At 47.7% G+C, this 22,908-nt stretch overlaps 1 protein-coding gene across 1 annotated transcript in view; it reads left to right on the top strand.

Annotated features, from left to right (window-relative positions):
• The first annotated feature begins 1,735 nt into the window (after positions 1-1,735).
• INTS1 (integrator complex subunit 1) overlaps positions 1,736-22,908 on the top strand; it is a 526,883-nt gene continuing 505,710 nt past the window's right edge. Inside the window, 1 exon segment of the mRNA XM_078664951.1 lies at positions 1,736-1,826. The gene's annotated coding sequence lies outside the window, so the exon portion shown is untranslated.

The raw sequence follows: 22,908 nt of genomic DNA, 5'->3' as shown, positions 1-22,908 counted from the left end.
CACCTCGCCTTGCAAATGTTTTCCCTTTACACCGCATCAGCGTGTCTCAACTCTTCCATTGTCACGTTTTCTGCATTTCTTTTTCTCGTCTCAGGCCCCTGCTGCTTCACACCCTCATGCCGCTCTCCCCGCTCAGCCCCCTCCCCTGCCCGCTGTGTCGCATTTCTCCTCCCCCCAGCAATGCCCTCCGTCTTGTTTTACCCGTTTCTTCTTTTCTCTATCTGTCCCGCGTCCCTTTCTCTCTTTGCCTCGCAGCGTCATTTTTTTTGCTTCTGATGCCCGTTAAAAATTCCACCTCTCCTTGCAAATGTTTTCCCTTTACACCGCATCAGCGTGTCTCAACTCTTCCATTGTCACGTTTTCTGCATTTCTTTTTCTCTCGTTTGCCTCCTCCCCCATTTCCAGTCTCCGCTTATCTCTTGTCTCCTCCATCTATCTACCCTCTCCCTTCCTCCTCTTCCCTATCTTCCTCCCCGCTCCTTCCTCCACCTGTCTAAACTCTTTCTTCCATAGCCGCCTAGTTTCCAGTTCGCTTGTGTAACATTTCAGTGTTTGAAATGTGCTTATATGTGAAATGTCATTGCCGCATTTTCCGTTTTGTGTGCCACTGTGAGTTACAGTTTATCGCAAGTCCAGCTGCCTTTGTTGCTGATTTCAGTGCAACCTAGAAACAGTGACATGATTAGGAATGTAGCTGGGTACATTTTGTTGTTTCCTGTGTAAACGGTATAACATGTTGGGTGTTGCATGCGTCCCAGGCTAACTTATGAAAATATAAGAAAATAGACAAAGACCAGGCTGACTACAGTGCCATTTTACTAGGGCACAGCTGTCTCTATCAAGCACTGGTGTCAGCAGTTGCTGACTTCTACCATACGTAGCCACAGTAAAGAACAAGCATTGGCACAGCCAATAGGTCTCGCCTTTGGGACCTTGTAAGTATTTCATTATGCAGCACAATATTCTTGGTGCAACATCAACTGTTGCATGGCTAAACACTTATAATGGCCCAAAGGCGAGACCTATTGGCTATGCCAATGCTTGTTTATTATGTTGTTGTAGATTTATATAGCGCTGACTCGACCCTAAGGTATTGGAGCGCTTTGAACTTTAAATAAGAAAGCTGTAGTATGTCGGCTGTACCGAGTTGCTGCGGAATTTCCGCGCTCACCCTTTGTCATCGCGCTTTACATGAGCACCAGTTAAGTTACACAAGGACACATTCGTTATTTGGTCGGCGTGGTAAGCTTAAGCGATTTGCCCAGAATCACAAAACGCTGTGCCGTCCCCGAGGCTCGAACCCGGTCCCCGAAGCTCCAAAGTCAGCAGCTCTAGCCGTAACGCTACATCCCTTCCGCAAGATCAATCACTGGTTGCTAAGGGATCGGGCATTCCGTTAGAATCCGATGTGAACTATAATTAAGAACGTTGTAGTATGTCGACTGTACGAGTTGATGCGGAATTTCTGCGCTCACCCTTTGTCATCGTGAGAAATAAACAGACGAGGACCTCACATGAAAGAACACAACAGACGCAGTTGCGAAGTTGCGTACGCAGCTTTGTTGGGTCACGCAAGGGCGTGGCAGGGCTCGTCACGAGCTAAGCCAATGGCTTCTTTAAACGAGAACGAGGGCGTGTCTTAGAAGGGAGGTACTTCATAGACGTTACAGAGAATGGGACCTCGTCTTTCTTCTTTATGCCTGTAAGCCTCCCGCGCTTTCGTCACTTTCTATGCAAACCATTAGCCAATTCGCAAGAATGTGTAGTTATGGAGTTTCCGCTTCCGGGTTGTGATGTGCAGACATGGAGTGAATGAGAGTGTTATAGTAAGTTGTTTTGAGTGGTTACTGCGTATCTTTTCAGATTTCTTTTGGTGCCGTAGTCTTCAGCGGTCCACAGTTGAAAGGCTTGGAGGGCAGCACATGGTCTGTGGGGTTCCAAAAACGTCTCATGCAAAAGTACAACATTGAGCATGGGCTGTCACTCTATCTTTGTATTTCCATGTCCCACAGGCGTGCAGTTCGCCAACTCTCATGTATATATCGGACTGAGCTAGCATGTATATAACATAGCATACCTTACAGCTATCTCTGAATTATACATGGCAATAGAGCACAGCATTCAGTTCTCCCTGATCGTATGGATCTTAACACACGGCCCTCTTTGAGCATTTAGGACGTATCTCAGCTTGTAGCTCTCTCTATATGTGTGACGCAGACTTTATCATCTTTAAGTATATGGTGGAAATCTCAATACGCATGCACTTGCTTCAGTCCACCTCTAGAAGTTGTTTTGGGGATTCCATTGAATTCTTGTGTGCATGTTTTCAGGAAGCTCTTTTATTACTGTAAATTTGTAATCTATGCCTGCACAATCTTAATCCTATTGTGTTTTTGAGTGATTGCCATCTATTATTTTATATTACCTGTTCTTGTTTCTCGTTTGTTTCTGCAACATGTACATTTGTAATATTCTCCTCATGTAACTTATGTTATGGTGATTTATACCGCGCATGGCTGCCCCAGCAACAGGGCATCCCTGCGCTTGCAGAACGGGAGGCCGAGAGACATGTAGCTAGATGGATGTGAAAAGCCAGGTTTTAATCAGCTTCCTGAATGTCCATTGATCGTGAGTGCTGCGGGCAGCCTGAGGGATGGAGTTCCACAGTGCGGGAGCCTGGGCTTTGAAGGAACGACCCCCAGCTCTGCAACGGCGAACTCGTGGAATGGATCGCAAATGTTGATTGGCGGAGCATAGTGCGCGCCTAGCAGGTTTTGGGGACCTTGGCATACTTGGTTCTATTGTGAAGCACTCTGACACCTTTGGGTAAAGTCTGCGCTATATAAAATAAATAAATAAATAAAAACGGGACAGGTCTACCTATGCATATGTGTGACACCCCTGCCATCTTTGTATGTAGATGACAATCTTTGAGCATAAAGTTCTCCACATGCCATCCATACACGAGAGTGTGGTGTCATATAAACGGTCACCTTTGTTAAAATGTGGTGTGCTGAAGTTATAGTAAGGGAGACTTAATTGTCCAATAGGTAAAGTGAGTACCATTGTACAACGAGTAACGCTAACATCTGTTAATTACATTGATTAGAAACTACAGAAGTGCGATATGTGGTACCAGGGCCGGTCCTAGGATTTGCGTGGCCCTGGGCTAAAAGGCAACGTGCGAGGCCCCCTCTAATTTAGATAAGTGGCCCCCTGCAAGGAGACCATTCAGAGACACTGTGGGGGGCTTATTGTCCAGCATTTTTGTGCCCCCACAGTTTTAACTTTTACTCCACAAGCATTTCTCACACCTTCAGCCCGATAGGTGTGAGAATTGATTGTGGTCTAAAAGTTAAAACTGTGGGGGCGCCAAAATGCTGGACAATGGGCCCCCCACAGTGTCTGTGAATGGTCTCCTTGCAATTGAGGGAGCGTCTCCCTCCACTCTGCCTCCAGACAGACACCATCCCTGAGAGGCCCAGGGAGGGGGCCCCCTCCAATGGACCTTAATTGCAAGGCGACACCTTTTTTTTAAAATATATCTCCAGGGAAACAAACAGGACACATCATCAGTGCGTGGCCCCATGCTGGTGGGCTGAGCGCGAGGCCCTGTGCAGCCGCCCACGCTGCCCATGCCTAGCGCCGGCCCTGTGTGGTACTATTTAAAACAAGGTATGGTCAAGTCTCTATGGGATGTTATAGTAGTCTTCTATATTTGCATTGCAGTGCGACATTTATATACCTTTTTGTACTCCTTTGTGGAACACTGAAGTGCATTCCTACATTAGCAGCAAAGTAAACTTGGTTGTTGATCCTAGGTGGACAGTGTTTCCATGTCGTACGTGGTGACCACTGAGTTGTGGTTATCATGTCTTGAGACACACTGCTTAGCAGTGTGGTGGATAAAGAGGTATGAGAAACGGAGGAACAATTTAAGCTTTTTAGTGAGCTACTGATGTGAGCATCCCTTTGTGGAGTTTCTTATGAACAAGGTTGCCCACTCTGATATTTTGTTTAAGGTTTTTTGGTACTGAGCAGGCATGGCTAGGAAGAGAAGTGGTGGATGGGGGTTGGGGGTCTGCTGGGTTAGCCTTTGTAACTATCATCCCATATCTGAATGTCATTCTGATATGTAAAGAAGCTGTCACAGCGTCTAGCCACAGTGGTAGACTAGATAAGAGTCTTCAGATTGGCCAACTATATAAAATCAATCTCTTTAGTTATTCCATGCCTGATCAATTGGTGGTTTATTGGCTGCTATAGTACTGAGTGATGGGCAGTACCTGTAGCAGATATGTCTTATGTGAGTGTGAAAGGAGTAAGCTACAGTTGGCTGCTGACGATGAGTATTATGGTATCAGTGTGGGCCAGATGGGTCATACATGAATTTACATTACTAGCTTACCTGGATATAGAAAGTAGTGTGCTGACTGGCTTTTTAGGTCTCGGCAACGAGAACTATTGTCGCCGAGTAAGCTCGCAAGGGAACACAGCGCGGTGCACGAGCCGACCAGGGTCTGTGGACGCGCAGGCAGGCAGGCAGGCAGGCAGGCAGGCAGGCAGACAGGCAGACAGGCAGACAGGCAGACAGGCAGACAGGCAGACAGGCAGACAGACAGACAGACAGACAGACCCTCCCCTCCCTCTACCCCCACTCACCGGGCTCTTTCCTTCCGCAGCGGGTCAGTCACGGCAGCAGGCAGGCTCGGTGTCTTCTCTGGCGATCTTCAGCTGATGTGCACGCCCACGCTGCGTCTCGTGCGCGCCCACCACCTGTTTCGCGCCCGTTGATCCTCAGCTTGTGATTACTACTCCTTCTAACCCGGATTCTAAATTACTATTTCTTGGTTCTCTAACTCCACTCTGTTGATTCGTAACAAACTGATATTCAGCACATTTCACAGTCTCGCTTTTGCTTCTCATAAATACAGTAAGATTATTTTAAGCAAATGTCTACCCTTCTTTTGGTTCTGTGCCTATTATGCTTCGGACTATAGAGTTTTAGAAAGTGTGGTGGAAGATTCCATGATATCAGCGGCGCGCACAGTGCAGAGTTGTGAGTGCATAGTAGTGAGTGCAGAGTAGTGAGTGCAGAGTAGTGAGTGCAGAGTGAGTGTGCAGAGAGAGTGTGCAGAGAGAGTGTGCAGAGTAGTGAGTGCAGAGTAGTGAGTGCAGAGTAGTGAGTGCAGAGTAGTGAGTAGTGAGTGCAGAGTAGTGAGTGCAGAGTAGTGAGTGCAGAGTAGTGAGTAGTGAGTGCAGAGTAGTGAGTGCAGAGTGCAGAGTAGTGAGTAAGAAGTGCAGAGTAGTGAGTGCAGAGTAGTGAGTGCAGAGTAGTGAGTGCAGAGTAGTGAGTGCAGAGTAGTGAGTAGTGAGTGCAGAGTAGTGAGTGCAGAGTAGTGAGGTGTGAGTGCAGAGTGTGAGTGCAGAGTGTGAGTGCAGAGTAGTGAGTGCGCAGAGTAGTGAGTAGTGAGTGCAGAGTAGTGAGTAGTGAGTAGTGAGTGCAGAGTAGTGAGTAGTGAGTGCAGAGTAGTGAGTAGTGAGTGCAGAGTAGTGAGTGCAGAGTAGTGAGTAGTGAGTGCAGAGTAGTGAGTAGTGAGTGCAGAGTAGTGAGTAGTGAGTGCAGAGTAGTGAGTAATGAGTAGTGAGTGCCGAGTAGTGAGTAGTGAGTGCAGAGTAGTGAGTGTAGAGTAGTGAGTAGTGAGTGCAGAGTAGTGAGTAGTGAGTGCAGAGTAGTGAGTGCAGAGTAGTGAGTGCAGAGTAGTGAGTAGTGAGTGCAGAGTAGTGAGTGCAGAGTAGTGAGTGCAGAGTGCAGAGTAGTGAGTAAGAAGTGCAGAGTAGTGAGTGCAGAGTAGTGAGTGCAGAGTGCAGAGTAGTGAGTGCAGAGTGCAGAGTAGTGAGTGCAGAGTGCAGAGTAGTGAGTGCAGAGTGCAGAGTAGTGAGTATTGAGTAGTGAGTGCAGAGTAGTGAGTAGTGAGTGCAGAGTGTGAGTGCAGAGTGTGAGTGCAGAGTAGTGAGTGCGCAGAGTAGTGAGTGCAGAGTAGTGAGTAGTGAGTAGTGAGTGCAGAGTAGTGAGTAGTGAGTGCAGAGTAGTGAGTAGTGAGTGCAGAGTAGTGAGTAGTGAGTGCAGAGTAGTGAGTAGTGAGTGCAGAGTAGTGAGTGCAGAGTAGTGAGTAGTGAGTAGGGAGTGCAGAGTAGTGAGTAGTGAGTGCAGAGTAGTGAGTAGTGAGTGCAGAGTAGTGAGTGCCGAGTAGTGAGTAGTGAGTGCAGAGTAGTGAGTAGTGAGTGCAGAGTAGTGAGTAGTGAGTGCAGAGTAGTGAGTAGTGAGTGCAGAGTAGTGAGTAGTGAGTGCAGAGTAGTGAGTAGTGAGTGCAGAGTAGTGAGTAGTGAGTGCAGAGTAGTGAGTGCAGAGTAGTGAGTGCAGAGTAGTGAGTAGTGAGTAGTGAGTGCAGAGTAGTGAGTAGTGAGTGCGCAGAGTAGTGAGTGCGCAGAGTAGTGAGTGCGCAGAGTAGTGAGTGCGCAGAGTAGTGAGTGCAGAGTAGTGAGTAGTGAGTGCAGAGTAGTGAGTAGTGAGTGCAGAGTAGTGAGTGCAGAGTAGTGAGTAGTGAGTGCAGAGTAGTGAGGTAGTGAGTAGTGAGTGCAGAGTAGTCAGTGCAGAGTAGTGAGTGCAGAGTAGTGAGTGCAGAGTAGTGAGTAGTGAGTGCAAAAAAGTGAGTAGTGAGTGCAGAGTAGTGAGTGCTGAGTAGTGAGTGCAGAGTAGTGAGTGCAGAGCAGTGAGTAGTGAGTGCAGAGTAGTGAGTAGTGAGTGCAGAGTAGTGAGTGCAGAGTAGTGAGTGCAGAGTAGTGAGTGCAGAGTAGTGAGTGCAGAGTAGTGAGTGCAGAGTAGTGAGTAGTGAGTGCAGAGTAGTGAGTAGTGAGTGCAGAGTAGTGAGTAGTGAGTGCAGAGTAGTGAGTAGTAAGTGCAGAGTAGTGAGTAGTGAGTAGTGAGTGCAGAGTAGTGAGTAGTGAGTGCATAGTAGTGAGTAGTGTGTGCAGAGTAGTGAGTGCAGAGTAGTGAGTGCAGAGTCGTGAGTAGTGAGTGCAGAGTAGTGAGTGCAGAGTAGTGAGTGCAGATTAGTGAGTAGTGAGTGCAGATTAGTGAGTAGTGAGTGCAGAGTAGTGAGTAGTGAGTGCAGAGTAGTGAGTAGTAAGTGCAGAGTAGTGAGTAGTGAGTGCAGAGTAGTGAGTAGTGAGTGCATAGTAGTGAGTAGTGAGTGCAGAGTAGTGAGTAGTGAGTGCAGAGTAGTGAGTGCAGAGTAGTGAGTAGTGAGTGCAGAGTAGTGAGTAGTGAGTGCAGAGTAGTGAGTAGTGAGTGCAGAGTTGTGAGTAGTGAGTAGTGAGTGCAGAGTAGTGAGTGCAGAGTAGTGAGTAGTGAGTGCAGAGTAGTGAGTAGTGAGTGCAGAGTAGTGAGTAGTGAGTGCAGAGTAGTGAGTAGTGAGTGCAGAGTTGTGAGTAGTGAGTAGTGAGTGCAGAGTAGTGAGTGCAGAGTAGTGAGTAGTGAGTGCAGAGTAGTGAGTAGTGAGTGCAGAGTAGTGAGTAGTGAGTGCAGAGTAGTGAGTGCAGAGTAGTGAGTAGTGAGTGCAGAGTAGTGAGTAGTGAGTGCAGAGTAGTGAGTGCAGAGTAGTGAGTAGTGAGTGCAGAGTAGTGAGTGCAGAGTAGTGAGTAGTGAGTGCAGAGTAGTGAGTAGTGAGTAGTGAGTGCAGAGTAGTGAATAGTGAGTGCAGAGTAGTGAGTAGTGAGTGCAGAGTTGTGAGTAGTGAGTAGTGAGTGCAGAGTAGTGAGTGCAGAGTAGTGAGTAGTGAGTGCAGAGTAGTGAGTAGTGAGTGCAGAGTAGTGAGTAGTGAGTGCAGAGTAGTAAGTAGAGTGCAGAGTAGTGAGTAGTGAGTGCAGAGTAGTGAGTAGTGAGTGCAGAGTAGTGAGTAGTGAGTGCAGAGTAGTGAGTAATGAGTAGTGAGTGCCAAGTAGTGAGTAGTGAGTGAGTGCAGAGTAGTGAGTAGTGAGTGCAGAGTAGTGAGTAGTGAGTGTAGAGTAGTGAGTAGTGAGTGCAGAGTAGTGAGTAGTGAGTGCAGAGTAGTGAGTAGTGAGTGCAGAGTAGTGAGTGCAGAGTAGTGAGTAGTGAGTGCAGAGTAGTGAGTAGTGAGTGCAGAGTAGTGAGTGCAGAGTAGTGAGTGCAGAGTAGTGAGTGCAGAGTAGTGAGTGCAGAGTAGTGAGTGCAGAGTAGTGAGTAGTGAGTGCAGAGTAGTGAGTAGTGAGTGCAGAGTAGTGAGTAGTGAGTGCAGAGTAGTGAGTAGTAAGTGCAGAGTAGTGAGTAGTGAGTAGTGAGTGCAGAGTAGTGAGTAGTGAGTGCATAGTAGTGAGTAGTGAGTGCAGAGTAGTGAGTGCAGAGTAGTGAGTGCAGAGTCGTGAGTAGTGAGTGCAGAGTAGTGAGTGCAGAGTAGTGAGTGCAGATTAGTGAGTAGTGAGTGCAGATTAGTGAGTAGTGAGTGCAGAGTAGTGAGTAGTGAGTGCAGAGTAGTGAGTAGTGAGTGCAGAGTAGTGAGTAGTGAGTGCAGAGTAGTGAGTAGTGAGTGCAGAGTAGTGAGTAGTGAGTGCAGAGTAGTGAGTGCAGAGTAGTGAGTAGTGAGTGCAGAGTAGTGAGTAGTGAGTGCAGAGTTGTGAGTAGTGAGTAGTGAGTGCAGAGTAGTGAGTGCAGAGTAGTGAGTAGTGAGTGCAGAGTAGTGAGTAGTGAGTGCAGAGTAGTGAGTAGTGAGTGCAGATTAGTGAGTAGTGAGTGCAGAGTTGTGAGTAGTGAGTAGTGAGTGCAGAGTAGTGAGTGCAGAGTAGTGAGTAGTGAGTGCAGAGTAGTGAGTAGTGAGTGCAGAGTAGTGAGTAGTGAGTGCAGAGTAGTGAGTAGTGAGTGCAGAGTAGTGAGTAGTGAGTGCAGAGTAGTGAGTAGTGAGTGCAGAGTAGTGAGTGCAGAGTAGTGAGTAGTGAGTGCAGAGTAGTGAGTGCAGAGTAGTGAGTAGTGAGTGCAGAGTAGTGAGTAGTGAGTAGTGAGTGCAGAGTAGTGAGTAGTGAGTGCAGAGTAGTGAGTAGTGAGTGCAGAGTTGTGAGTAGTGAGTAGTGAGTGCAGAGTAGTGAGTGCAGAGTAGTGAGTAGTGAGTGCAGAGTAGTGAGTAGTGAGTGCAGAGTAGTGAGTAGTGAGTGCAGAGTAGTAAGTAGAGTGCAGAGTAGTGAGTAGTGAGTGCAGAGTAGTGAGTAGTGAGTGCAGAGTAGTGAGTAGTGAGTGCAGAGTAGTGAGTAGTGAGTGCAGAGTAGTGAGTAATGAGTAGTGAGTGCCAAGTAGTGAGTAGTGAGTGAGTGCAGAGTAGTGAGTAGTGAGTGCAGAGTAGTGAGTAGTGAGTGTAGAGTAGTGAGTAGTGAGTGCAGAGTAGTGAGTAGTGAGTGCAGAGTAGTGAGTAGTGAGTGCAGAGTAGTGAGTAGTGAGTGCAGAGTTGTGAGTAGTGAGTAGTGAGTGCAGAGTAGTGAGTGCAGAGTAGTGAGTAGTGAGTGCAGAGTAGTGAGTAGTGAGTGCAGAGTAGTGAGTAGTGAGTGCAGAGTAGTGAGTGCAGAGTAGTGAGTAGTGAGTGCAGAGTAGTGAGTAGTGAGTGCAGAGTAGTGAGTGCAGAGTAGTGAGTAGTGAGTGCAGAGTAGTGAGTGCAGAGTAGTGAGTAGTGAGTGCAGAGTAGTGAGTAGTGAGTAGTGAGTGCAGAGTAGTGAGTAGTGAGTGCAGAGTAGTGAGTAGTGAGTGCAGAGTAGTGAGTAGTGAGTAGTGAGTAGTGAGTAGTGAGTACAGAGTAGTGAGTAGTGAGTAGTGAGTGCAGAGTAGTGAGTAGTGAGTGCAGAGTAGTGAGTAGTGAGTGCAGAGTAGTGAGTGCAGAGTAGTGAGTGCAGAGTAGTGAGTAGTGAGTGCAGAGTAGTGAGTAGTGAGTGCAGAGTAGTGAGTAGTGAGTGCAGAGTAGTGAGTAGAGTGCAGAGTAGTGAGTAGTGAGTGCAGAGTAGTGAGTAGTGAGTGCAGAGTAGTGGGTAGTGAGTGCAGAGTAGTGAGTAGTGAGTGCAGAGTAGAGTGCAGAGTAGTGCGTAATGAGTAGTGAGTGCAGAGTAGTGCGTAATGAGTAGTGAGTGCAGAGTAGTGAGTAGTGAGTGCAGAGTAGTGAGTAGTGAGTGCAGAGTAGTGAGTAGTGAGTGCAGAGTAGTGAGTGCAGAGTAGTGAGTGCAGAGTAGTGAGTGCAGAGTAGTGAGTAGTGAGTGCAGAGTAGTGAGTAGTGAGTGCAGAGTAGTGAGTAGTGAGTGCAGAGTAGTGAGTAGTGAGTGCAGAGTAGTGAGTAGTGAGTGCTGAGTAGTGAGTGCAGAGTAGTGAGTAGTGAGTGCAGAGTAGTGCGTAATGAGTAGTGAGTGCCAAGTAGCGAGTAGTGAGTGCAGAGTAGTGAGTAGTGAGTGCAGAGTAGTGAGTAGTGAGTGTAGAGTAGTGAGTGCAGAGTAGTGAGGAGTGAGTGCAGAGTAGTGACTAGTGAGTAGTGAGTGCAGAGTAGTGAGTAGTGAGTGCAGAGTAGTGAGTAGTGAGTGCAGAGTAGTGAGTAGTGAGTGCAGAGTTGTGAGTAGTGAGTAGTGAGTGCAGAGTAGTGAGTGCAGAGTAGTGAGTGCAGAGCTATGTTCCCTCCAACCCGCGCGCCTGGGCGGGCGCGCACACTGCCCTCACCAAGCGCTCAGAACTAATCTGAAAGCGCGCAGATCGCTCGAGAAATTAGGAAGGAGAGAGCATGCCTTTTGTTAGTCGATCGTATTTTGGAAAGATGGATCAGTGTGAAAGGCAGTGTTGCTGAGAAAGAGCAATCAAACCCGCTGGGAAGCGTCTCGGAGGTGTCAGACCCCTGTGGTTGTTGGAAGCTGTACAACATCCTGGGTGTGCAGACCACAGAGGGGGGGTGGGGTGAGGGTGATTTCTGCTCTTACATCCCTTTAAGCTACTGCCGATCTAAATCATTAAAAACGTTAAACCACTGCTTAAAAACACTGCGTTGGTTTAATAGAACTGAAACACGGAGCTAAAACTGTACATAAAACATTAATATGCATACTGCTTGCCCTGGGGTATGAGACTGCATTGTCGATAAACGAACAGTCTTGGTTCGCACAGATTGGCATCCATTTTGCCTCAAGTCCTTACCGGTTAGTTTTTCCAGACAGTGCCTGCATTTCCTGAGGTGTGGTTTGCCCAGACAGAAAATAAATATGTAGGAAACGAGTAAACGCTCGTATTCCAGGGGCTTTGTTTCCATGTGTAGACGTCAGCAGTGCCAGCGTCTGTAGGCTTACACAGCTTTGGTCAGCATAGTGTAACTCTCAGAACCGGGCTCCTGTTCCCAAGCGGGCGTGTGTCATCCCTGTCTGGAGAGCGGGGCCTGCCGAGAGGACACCACTCTGGGGAATCTACTTTCTTACGGGCTCTGCTGCCTCAAAACCCTGATCTCTCACGTGCAAGTTTCAGCTGTTATTCTTGCATTGTAGCGACTAGGGAGCAGGTTTGGTACTTCATTTTGTTGGTGATGGACATCTGCCCATAGAGCCCATGCGATGTGTGCCACCTGTGGCAGCAGTGTTTTCCCCTCAGAGCCTTATAATCCCACTTTCACCCTTTATATTTTTTCACAGCATTCAACATGCTGTTTTTTAATAGACCTTGATTGCCTGAAGGTGTCAAAGAACTAAGGCCTGTTTTAGAAAAAACGAGATGCCATTTGCACAATAATTCTGGGTCCTCTATTTTGAGGAAAAAACCAAGTGAAACTACTAGGTTTCTTTGGGCATACAACTTATACCCTCTTCTATTTTTTATTTTACATTTTTTGATATTTCATGTATAAGAAGGACACTTTACATATTGCTTATATACACAAATGAAGACAATTATTTACAACACAAAACATTTTCATCACAATAACACAAACAAATTGTATATATATAGTTATTTGTTTCGCTATATACACAAAAAACACACATTCATTTTCTTACAAAGACAAGTCACGTTGTGGCTAATAATTGTCTTCATTTGTGTATATAAGCAATATGTAAAGTGTCCTTCTTGTGTGTCTGTTTAACAATACATAATATACTAAGGCCCAGATTCTCAAAGCTTTAGCATCAGGTTACCATTACTTTTTCAATGCTAACCCGACAAAGCCTGTTTTGAGATTTACAAACCAAAGCAAAAGAAATATTTGCTTTGGTTTGTATGAAAAAGTAACACAAAGCAGTGCTAAATGCCGCTTTGCATTATTATGCGTTAAGGGGGTGTTACATGGTTGGTACATGGGTGTTCCTATTTCTTTTGTACAGCTATGTCTTCATGTGGGACAGAACATCAGCCAAGGACTTGATAAAGCTGGACTATGTCTCAGCCTGTAGAGCCATGCACTGTCTCCCAGTTAAGGTTTACACCCCTATTTATAGTCTAAATCTGTCTTCCTAATTATTCGAAACCCTCACTGATGCTTAATTCCCGAACCCCAATTTCTTCTACAGAAATGCACCCTAATTTTCAAGTGATCTCATTTAATTGGTTGAATTGATTGGAATTAAATCAAAACACACATTAAGCACTTGTTAGCTTGTTATAGTCAGCATTTGCTTGCATATGGATTTTTTGTATGTTGGCGCACGTAGCCGTACCTATGCTGCACAAACATCCTCCTTTGCCGCACACAGAGGAACAAAATTAGAGGGAACATTGGTGCAGAGTAGTGAGTAGTGAGTGCAGAGTAGTGAGTAGTGAGTGCAGAGTAGTGAGTAGTGAGTGCAGAGTGGTGAGTGCAGAGTGGTGAGTGCAGAGTGGTGAGTGCAGAGTGGTGAGTGCAGAGTGGTGAGTGCAGAGTGGTGAGTGGTGAGTGGTGAGTGGTGAGTGCAGAGTGCAGAGTGCAGAGTGGTGAGTGCAGAGTGGTGAGTGCAGAGTGGTGAGTGCAGAGTGGTGAGTGCAGAGTAGTGAGTGCAGAGTAGTGAGTAGTGAGTGCAGAGTAGTGAGTAGTGAGTGCAGAGTAGTGAGTAGTGAGTGCAGAGTAGTGAGTAGTGAGTGCAGAGTAGTGAGTAGAGTGCAGAGTAGTGAGTAGTGAGTGCAGAGTAGTGAGTAGTGAGTGCAGAGTAGTGGGTAGTGAGTGCAGAGTAGTGAGTAGTGAGTGCAGAGTAGAGTGCAGAGTAGTGCGTAATGAGTAATGAGTGCAGAGTAGTGAGTAGTGAGTGCAGAGTAGTGAGTAGTGAGTGCAGAGTAGTGAGTAGTGAGTGCAGAGTAGTGAGTAGTGAGTGCAGAGTAGTGAGTAGTGAGTGCAGAGTAGTGAGTGCAGAGTAGTGAGTGCAGAGTAGTGAGTGCAGAGTAGTGAGTGCAGAGTAGTGAGTAGTGAGTGCAGAGTAGTGAGTAGTGAGTGCAGAGTAGTGAGTAGAGTGCAGAGTAGTGAGTGCAGAGTAGTGAGTAGTGAGTGCTGAGTAGTGAGTGCAGAGTAGTGAGTAGTGAGTGCAGAGTAGTGCGTAATGAGTAGTGAGTGCCAAGTAGCGAGTAGTGAGTGCAGAGTAGTGAGTAGTGAGTGCAGAGTAGTGAGTAGTGAGTGTAGAGTAGTGAGTGCAGAGTAGTGAGGAGTGAGTGCAGAGTAGTGACTAGTGAGTAGTGAGTGCAGAGTAGTGAGTAGTGAGTGCAGAGTAGTGAGTAGTGAGTGCAGAGTAGTGAGTAGTGAGTGCAGAGTAGTGAGTGCAGAGTAGTGAGTGCAGAGTAGTGAGTGCAGAGCTATGTTCCCTCCAACCCGCGCGCCTGGGCGGGCGCGCACACTGCCCTCACCAAGCGCTCAGAACTAATCTGAAAGCGCGCAGATCGCTCGAGAAATTAGGAAGGAGAGAGCATGCCTTTTGTTAGTCGATCGTATTTTGGAAAGATGGATCAGTGTGAAAGGCAGTGTTGCTGAGAAAGAGCAATCAAACCCGCTGGGAAGCGTCTCGGAGGTGTCAGACCCCTGTGGTTGTTGGAAGCTGTACAACATCCTGGGTGTGCAGACCACAGAGGGGGGGTGGGGTGAGGGTGATTTCTGCTCTTACATCCCTTTAAGCTACTGCCGATCTAAATCATTAAAAACGTTAAACCACTGCTTAAAAACACTGCGTTGGTTTAATAGAACTGAAACACGGAGCTAAAACTGTACATAAAACATTAATATGCATACTGCTTGCCCTGGGGTATGAGACTGCATTGTCGATAAACGAACAGTCTTGGTTCGCACAGATTGGCATCCATTTTGCCTCAAGTCCTTACCGGTTAGTTTTTCCAGACAGTGCCTGCATTTCCTGAGGTGTGGTTTGCCCAGACAGAAAATAAATATGTAGGAAACGAGTAAACGCTCGTATTCCAGGGGCTTTGTTTCCATGTGTAGACGTCAGCAGTGCCAGCGTCTGTAGGCTTACACAGCTTTGGTCAGCATAGTGTAACTCTCAGAACCGGGCTCCTGTTCCCAAGCGGGCGTGTGTCATCCCTGTCTGGAGAGCGGGGCCTGCCGAGAGGACACCACTCTGGGGAATCTACTTTCTTACGGGCTCTGCTGCCTCAAAACCCTGATCTCTCACGTGCAAGTTTCAGCTGTTATTCTTGCATTGTAGCGACTAGGGAGCAGGTTTGGTACTTCATTTTGTTGGTGATGGACATCTGCCCATAGAGCCCATGCGATGTGTGCCACCTGTGGCAGCAGTGTTTTCCCCTCAGAGCCTTATAATCCCACTTTCACCCTTTATATTTTTTCACAGCATTCAACATGCTGTTTTTTAATAGACCTTGATTGCCTGAAGGTGTCAAAGAACTAAGGCCTGTTTTAGAAAAAACGAGATGCCATTTGCACAATAATTCTGGGTCCTCTATTTTGAGGAAAAAACCAAGTGAAACTACTAGGTTTCTTTGGGCATACAACTTATACCCTCTTCTATTTTTTATTTTACATTTTTTGATATTTCATGTATAAGAAGGACACTTTACATATTGCTTATATACACAAATGAAGACAATTATTTACAACACAAAACATTTTCATCACAATAACACAAACAAATTGTATATATATAGTTATTTGTTTCGCTATATACACAAAAAACACACATTCATTTTCTTACAAAGACAAGTCACGTTGTGGCTAATAATTGTCTTCATTTGTGTATATAAGCAATATGTAAAGTGTCCTTCTTGTGTGTCTGTTTAACAATACATAATATACTAAGGCCCAGATTCTCAAAGCTTTAGCATCAGGTTACCATTACTTTTTCAATGCTAACCCGACAAAGCCTGTTTTGAGATTTACAAACCAAAGCAAAAGAAATATTTGCTTTGGTTTGTATGAAAAAGTAACACAAAGCAGTGCTAAATGCCGCTTTGCATTATTATGCGTTAAGGGGGTGTTACATGGTTGGTACATGGGTGTTCCCATTTCTTTTGTACAGCTATGTCTTCATGTGGGACAGAACATCAGCCAAGGACTTGATAAAGCTGGACTATGTCTCAGCCTGTAGAGCCATGCACTGTCTCCCAGTTAAGGTTTACACCCCTATTTATAGTCTAAATCTGTCTTCCTAATTATTCGAAACCCTCACTGATGCTTAATTCCCGAACCCCAATTTCTTCTACAGAAATGCACCCTAATTTTCAAGTGATCTCATTTAATTGGTTGAATTGATTGGAATTAAATCAAAACACACATTAAGCACTTGTTAGCTTGTTATAGACAGCATTTGCTTGCATATGGATTTTTTGTATGTTGGCGCACGTAGCCGTACCTATGCTGCACAAACATCCTCCTTTGCCGCACACAGAGGAACAAAATTAGAGGGAACATTGGTGCAGAGTAGTGAGTAGTGAGTGCAGAGTAGTGAGTAGTGAGTGCAGAGTAGTGAGTAGTGAGTGCAGAGTGGTGAGTGCAGAGTGGTGAGTGCAGAGTGGTGAGTGCAGAGTGGTGAGTGCAGAGTGGTGAGTGCAGAGTGGTGAGTGCAGAGTGGTGAGTGCAGAGTAGTGAGTAGTGAGTAGTGAGTGCAGAGTAGTGAGTAGTGAGTGCAGAGTAGTGAGTGCAGAGTAGTGAGTAGTGAGTGCAGAGTAGTGAGTAGTGAGTGCAGAGTAGTGAGTGCAGAGTAGTGAGTGCAGAGTAGTGAGTAGTGAGTGCAGAGTGGTGAGTGGTGAGTGCAGAGTAGTGAGTGCAGAGTAGTGAGTGCAGAGTAGTGAGTGCAGAGTAGTGAGTGCAGAGTAGTGAGTGCAGAGTAGTGATTAGTGAGTAGTGAGTGCAGAGTGGTGAGTGCAGAGTGGTGAGTGCAGAGTGGTGAGTGCAGAGTGGTGAGTGCAGAGTGGTGAGTGCAGAGTGCAGAGTGGTGAGTGCAGAGTGGTGAGTGCAGAGTGGTGAGTGCCGAGTAGTGAGTGCCGAGTAGTGAGTGCAGAGTAGTGAGTGCAGAGTAGTGAGTAGTGAGTGCAGAGTAGTGAGTAGTGAGTGCAGAGTGGTGAGTAGTGAGTGCAGAGTGGTGAGTGCAGAGTGGTGAGTGCCGAGTAGTGAGTGCCGAGTAGTGAGTGCCGAGTAGTGAGTGCAGAGTAGTGAGTGCAGAGTAGTGAGTAGTGAGTGCAGAGTAGTGAGTAGTGAGTGCAGAGTAGTGAGTAGTGAGTGCAGAGTGGTGAGTGCAGAGTGGTGAGTGCAGAGTAGTGAGTAGTGAGTGCAGAGTGGTGAGTGCAGAGTGGTGAGTGCAGAGTAGTGAGTAGTGAGTGCAGAGTGGTGAGTGCAGAGTAGTGAGTAGTGAGTGCAGAGTGGTGAGTGCAGAGTGGTGAGTGCAGAGTAGTGAGTAGTGAGTGCAGAGTGGTGAGTGCAGAGTGGTGAGTGCAGAGTAGTGGGTAGTGAGTGCAGAGTGGTGAGTGCAGAGTAGTGAGTGCAGAGTAGTGAGTGCAGAGTAGTGAGTGCAGAGTAGTGAGTGCAGAGTAGTGAGTGCAGAGTAGTGAGTGCAGAGTAGTGAGTAGTGAGTGCAGAGTGGTGAGTGCAGAGTGGTGAGTGCAGAGTGGTGAGTGCAGAGTAGTGAGTGCAGAGTAGTGAGTAGTGAGTGGTGAGTGCAGAGTGGTGAGTGCAGAGTGGTGAGTGCAGAGTAGTGAGTGCAGAGTGGTGAGTGCAGAGTAGTGAGTGCAGAGTAGTGAGTGCAGAGTGGTGAGTGCAGAGTGGTGAGTGCAGAGTGGTGAGTGCAGAGTGGTGAGTGCAGAGTGGTGAGTGCAGAGTGGTGAGTGCAGAGTGGTGAGTGCAGAGTAGTGAGTGCAGAGTAGTGAGTGCAGAGTAGTGAGTGCAGAGTAGTGAGTGCAGAGTAGTGAGTGCAGAGTAGTGAGTGCAGAGTAGTGAGTGCAGAGTAGTGAGTGCAGAGTAGTGAGTGCAGAGTAGTGAGTGCAGAGTAGTGAGTGCAGAGTAGTGAGTGCAGAGTAGTGAGTGCAGAGTAGTGAGTGCAGAGTAGTGAGTGCAGAGTAGTGAGTGCAGAGTAGTGAGTGCAGAGTAGTGAGTAATGAGTGCAGAGTAGTGAGTGCAGAGTAGCGAGTAGTGAGTGCAGAGTAGCGAGTAGTGAGTGCAGAGTAGCGAGTAGTGAGTGCAGAGTAGCGAGTAGTGAGTGCAGAGTAGTGAGTGCAGAGTAGTGAGTAATGAGTGCAGAGTAGTGAGTGCAGAGTAGCGAGTAGTGAGTGCAGAGTAGCGAGTAGTGAGTGCAGAGTAGCGAGTAGTGAGTGCAGAGTAGTGAGTGCAGAGTAGTGAGTAGTGAGTGCAGAGTAGTGAGTGCAGAGTAGTGAGTAGTGAGTTCAGAGTAGTGAGTGCAGAGTAGTGAGTAGTGAGTGCAGAGTAGCGAGTAGTGAGTACAGAGAAGCGAGTAGTGAGTGCAGAGAAGCGAGTAGTGAGTGCAGAGTAGTGAGTGCAGAGTAGTGAGTGCAGAGTAGTGAGTGCAGAGTAGTGAGTGCAGAGTAGTGAGTAGTGAGTGCAGAGTAGTGAGTAGTGAGTGCAGAGTAGCGAGTAGTGAGTGCAGAGAAGCGAGTAGTGAGTGCAGAGAAGCGAGTAGTGAGTGCAGAGTAGTGAGTGCAGAGTAGTGAGTGCAGAGTAGTGAGTGCAGAGTAGTGAGTGCAGAGTAGTGAGTGCAGAGTAGTGAGTGCAGAGTAGTGAGTAGTGAGTGCAGAGTAGTGAGTAGTGAGTGCAGAGTAGTGAGTAGTGAGTGCAGAGTAGTGAGTAGTGAGTGCCGAGTAGTGAGTGCCGAGTAGTGAGTGCCGAGTAGTGAGTGCCGAGTAGTGAGTGCCGAGTAGTGAGTGCAGAGTAGTGAGTGCAGAGTAGTGAGTAGTGAGTGCAGAGTGGTGAGTGCAGAGTGGTGAGTGCAGAGTAGTGAGTAGTGAGTGCAGAGTGGTGAGTGCAGAGTGGTGAGTGCAGAGTAGTGAGTGCAGAGTAGTGAGTGCAGAGTAGTGAGTGCAGAGTAGTGAGTGCAGAGTAGTGAGTGCAGAGTAGTGAGTGCAGAGTAGTGAGTGCAGAGTAGTGAGTGCAGAGTAGTGAGTGCAGAGTAGTGAGTGCAGAGTGGTGAGTGCAGAGTGGTGAGTGCAGAGTGGTGAGTGCAGAGTGGTGAGTGCAGAGTGGTGAGTGCAGAGTAGTGAGTGCAGAGTAGTGAGTGCAGAGTAGTGAGTGCAGAGTGGTGAGTGCAGAGTAGTGAGTAGTGAGTGGTGAGTGCAGAGTGGTGAGTGCAGAGTGGTGAGTGCAGAGTGGTGAGTGCAGAGTGGTGAGTGCAGAGTAGTGAGTGCAGAGTAGTGAGTGCAGAGTAGTGAGTGCAGAGTGGTGAGTGCAGAGTGGTGAGTGCAGAGTGGTGAGTGCAGAGTGGTGAGTGCAGAGTGGTGAGTGCAGAGTGGTGAGTGCAGAGTGGTGAGTGCAGAGTGGTGAGTGCAGAGTGGTGAGTGCAGAGTGGTGAGTGCAGAGTGGTGAGTGCAGAGTGGTGAGTGCAGAGTGGTGAGTGCAGAGTGGTGAGTGCAGAGTGGTGAGTGCAGAGTGGTGAGTGCAGAGTGGTGAGTGCAGAGTGGTGAGTGCAGAGTAGTGAGTGCAGAGTAGTGAGTGCAGAGTAGTGAGTGCAGAGTAGTGAGTGCAGAGTAGTGAGTAATGAGTGCAGAGTAGTGAGTGCAGAGTAGCGAGTAGTGAGTGCAGAGTAGCGAGTAGTGAGTGCAGAGTAGCGAGTAGTGAGTGCAGAGAAGCGAGTAGTGAGTGCAGAGAAGCGAGTAGTGAGTGCAGAGAAGCGAGTAGTGAGTGCAGAGAAGCGAGTAGTGAGTGCAGAGTAGTGAGTAGTGAGTGCAGAGTAGTGAGTGCAGAGTAGTGAGTAGTGAGTGCAGAGTAGTGAGTGCAGAGTAGTGAGTAGTGAGTTCAGAGTAGTGAGTGCAGAGTAGTGAGTAGTGAGTTCAGAGTAGTGAGTGCAGAGTAGTGAGTAGTGAGTGCAGAGTAGCGAGTAGTGAGTGCAGAGTAGCGAGTAGTGAGTGCAGAGAAGCGAGTAGTGAGTGCAGAGAAGCGAGTAGTGAGTGCAGAGAAGCGAGTAGTGAGTGCAGAGAAGCGAGTAGTGAGTGCAGAGTAGTGAGTAGTGAGTGCAGAGTAGTGAGTGCAGAGTAGTGAGTGCAGAGTAGTGAGTTCAGAGTAGTGAGTTCAGAGTAGTGAGTGCAGAGTAGTGAGTAGTGAGTGCAGAGTAGTGAGTGCAGAGTAGTGAGTGCAGAGTAGTGAGTAGTGAGTTCAGAGTAGTGAGTGCAGAGTAGTGAGTAGTGAGTGCAGAGTAGCGAGTAGTGAGTGCAGAGAAGCGAGTAGTGAGTGCAGAGAAGCGAGTAGTGAGTGCAGAGTAGTGAGTGCAGAGTAGTGAGTAGTGAGTTCAGAGTAGTGAGTGCAGAGTAGTGAGTAGTGAGTGCAGAGTAGTGAGTGCAGAGTAGTGAGTGCAGAGTAGTGAGTGCAGAGTAGTGAGTGCAGAGTAGTGAGTGCAGAGTAGTGAGTGCAGAGTAGTGAGTAGTGAGTGCAGAGTGGTGAGTGCAGAGTGGTGAGTGCAGAGTGGTGAGTGCAGAGTGGTGAGTGCAGAGTGGTGAGTGCAGAGTGGTGAGTGCAGAGTGGTGAGTGCAGAGTGGTGAGTAGTGAGTAGTGAGTGCCGAGTAGTGAGTGCCGAGTAGTGAGTGCCGAGTAGTGAGTGCCGAGTAGTGAGTGCCGAGTAGTGAGTGCCGAGTAGTGAGTGCCGAGTAGTGAGTAGTGAGTGCAGAGTGGTGAGTAGTGAGTGCAGAGTGGTGAGTAGTGAGTGCAGAGTGGTGAGTGCAGAGTGGTGAGTGCAGAATGCAGAGTGTGCAGAGCAGTGAGTGCAGGTGCAGAGCGGTGTGTGCTGTTGAGTGCAGAGTGGTGTGTGCTGTTGAGTGCAGAGTGGTGTGTGCTGTTGGGTGCAGAGTGCTGTGTATTGACAATGTAAATGACAATGCCATTTATTGCATTGGAAATGCTTGTTCCATATATGTGACCTGTAAACTGTAGATTGTATCTGAATGTGTGATTATCTTTCAACGTTCTATCCAAGCTGTTTGACCTGGTATCTCTTACCTATTCCTGGGGCATGGATCTCAAATACTCCTCCGTGGACCTGCCGCACTGGTTGTGCCATCCAAGGAGGTATCTCATCGGTTGTGCAACAGGTTTACCCTGGTGGGGCCTGTGTGCATGGGTTTCTGTGCATGGGTTTCTGTCACTCGACTTGGTATTTACCAAGCTATGTGTCAAGGTTCTGCATGTCTCTTGCTATATCCGTGTTCTACCTTTTGACATTGCGGTGTTGGGAAGAGGTTGGGCATGTGTGTGTATGCGCTACCTGCAAGGGTTGTAAATGGCACAGATGGATGTGCTTGGTATGACAGGTCCTGCTTCTAGTATTGGATTAGCTTTAGAGGGTGTAGGGAATGGCTATTTAGCATTATTCCCAACTGGCAGACTAGTAGCAATGTAGTGTTTGGTATCGAATGGCTCGTAATGTTGAATCCTCTCTGGTATTGGGAGTGGGTTCAACATTACGTTGATGGAAATGTCTCTTTGCATGCTCGTGACTCTGTGTGCCTGTCTCCTAATTTACAACTGGGTGCTAGGGAGACAGCCATATCTGTGCATTCCTGATAAAAGGCCATAAACTAGGGACTTATGGGAAACTGCAGACCTTTGACCCTGAGGAGTGTTTCTGCTGCGGATACGTGGGGGGTGGAATTGGCACCTGCATTTCCAAGGGGTAGGGTCTTGGCCCCACTAAAGATAGTGATCAAACTTCCCAGGGTAGGATGGCAGACAGGATAAAATTTGGAGAGGGCCTGGTCATTTTAAAGGTGGGCATTTGAACTGATTGTATCATCAATGCCAAAGTGGGTATAACTACGAGGGCTCTAGCCTCTGAAAGTAAAGATGCTTTCGGATTTGGAACCACACTACGCTGATTCGATGCTGGGATATCGACAGGAGGAATAATTAGGGCAGAAGGGATTGCAACTGGACTAACTGCAGACTTGTGGTATCCTGGAGGTTGTCGTGCTCCAAAAGGGGACTTTCACTTGGTAGATTGTTCCTCTATGTTGCTGGCTTGCAGCTAAGTGACAACTGTTGTGGCCTGGGTCCCAAAGTACTCTCTCTCTCCAAGGCTGGTGAGCTGGCCTCCTGTCCACGAGATCCAGGAACACAAAGGATCTCACTGTCTCCACAAGATCATAAGTGCCTCACAGGGTGCGGCAGAGATAGGTGGAAGTGACCGTGGTTGGGACAAGGCTGTCCTGACGTTCACCATCATCTCACTGTGGAAGAGACGTATGAGCGTAAAGATCCGCAGGCACCTGAGGTGTAGGGACGTGAGGTGATCAAGGAGTTTGGGGTAAGCTTGTAGAGTCAGAGGGATCCTTGCTTGCAACCAGGGGACTTGTGCTAGATTGTGCTCCAGAGCGTGTGATGTCGGAGGGGTATTGGGGGAACCTGAGCCGGGAGGTGAGACTGTCTTCAGCCTCCCGATTGGGAGGATGACAGTGCCTGACATCGTGGCCTCTGCCCGAGGACTTTGGCTCCCTCTTTCTGGACCCATGCCACAAGGTTATTTTATCGTGGAGAACACCGTGACGAGGCCTGAGGGGTTTCTTGTGGGCACCTACAGCTGACTGTCGGGGGGCTACGGCAGGTCACACCTCCGCTTGAGGGGAAAACACTTCTCCAGACTAGGAAGGGCACTAGCAACCTGTATTCTATGGGGGGATTGCCATCTTGTGTAGGTGCCTCCGGGCGCCTGAGGCCTAATCCGGATGGACGAAACTAAGTAACTGCTTCTTTCCGTGGTAGGGGGTTCCGACTGTCTAGTCAACAGGGCATGAGCAGGGGAAACATGTATCGTTGGCTCGTGTGGTTGAATGGCTGAGGGGGCTGGGTCACAAGGTGTAGTCGAATGCCTGTGACTGTTTGACCTTTCTGCTAATGGGAAAGATTTCTGTGTGTGTGTATGTGTTTAAAACAAAACAAGTTGTGCCAACACTTTACACTCAAGCCCGGAGGTTAAGCTTACCTGCTCTGTGCTAAGCTGCCAGAGGGTGAGCGCAGGTTATCAGACTAGAGTATCATACTCATTCTATTTGCAATGGTGGATTGTGACTTGCTTCGATGCGTCTCAGCCAGCCTGAAACCGCTGTGTTTAACACAAGGGTTGTGGGATGATGTAGTTATCTTAGAAATAGCCATGTTTTCCACTGTCTTCTGAACCTTATAGTATCCTGAGTGATTCAAATCTTGACTCGTAGCAAGTTACAGAGTTTGGCAGCTTGTAATGACAAGCATTTACAATGCAACGGTC

Source organism: Lissotriton helveticus, chromosome 10 (genome assembly GCF_964261635.1).
Source record: "Lissotriton helveticus chromosome 10, aLisHel1.1, whole genome shotgun sequence".
Classification (NCBI taxonomy): domain Eukaryota; kingdom Metazoa; phylum Chordata; class Amphibia; order Caudata; family Salamandridae; genus Lissotriton; species Lissotriton helveticus.
Note: the sequence above shows the minus strand (reverse complement) of the source record. Positions and strands in the feature narration are given on the sequence as shown.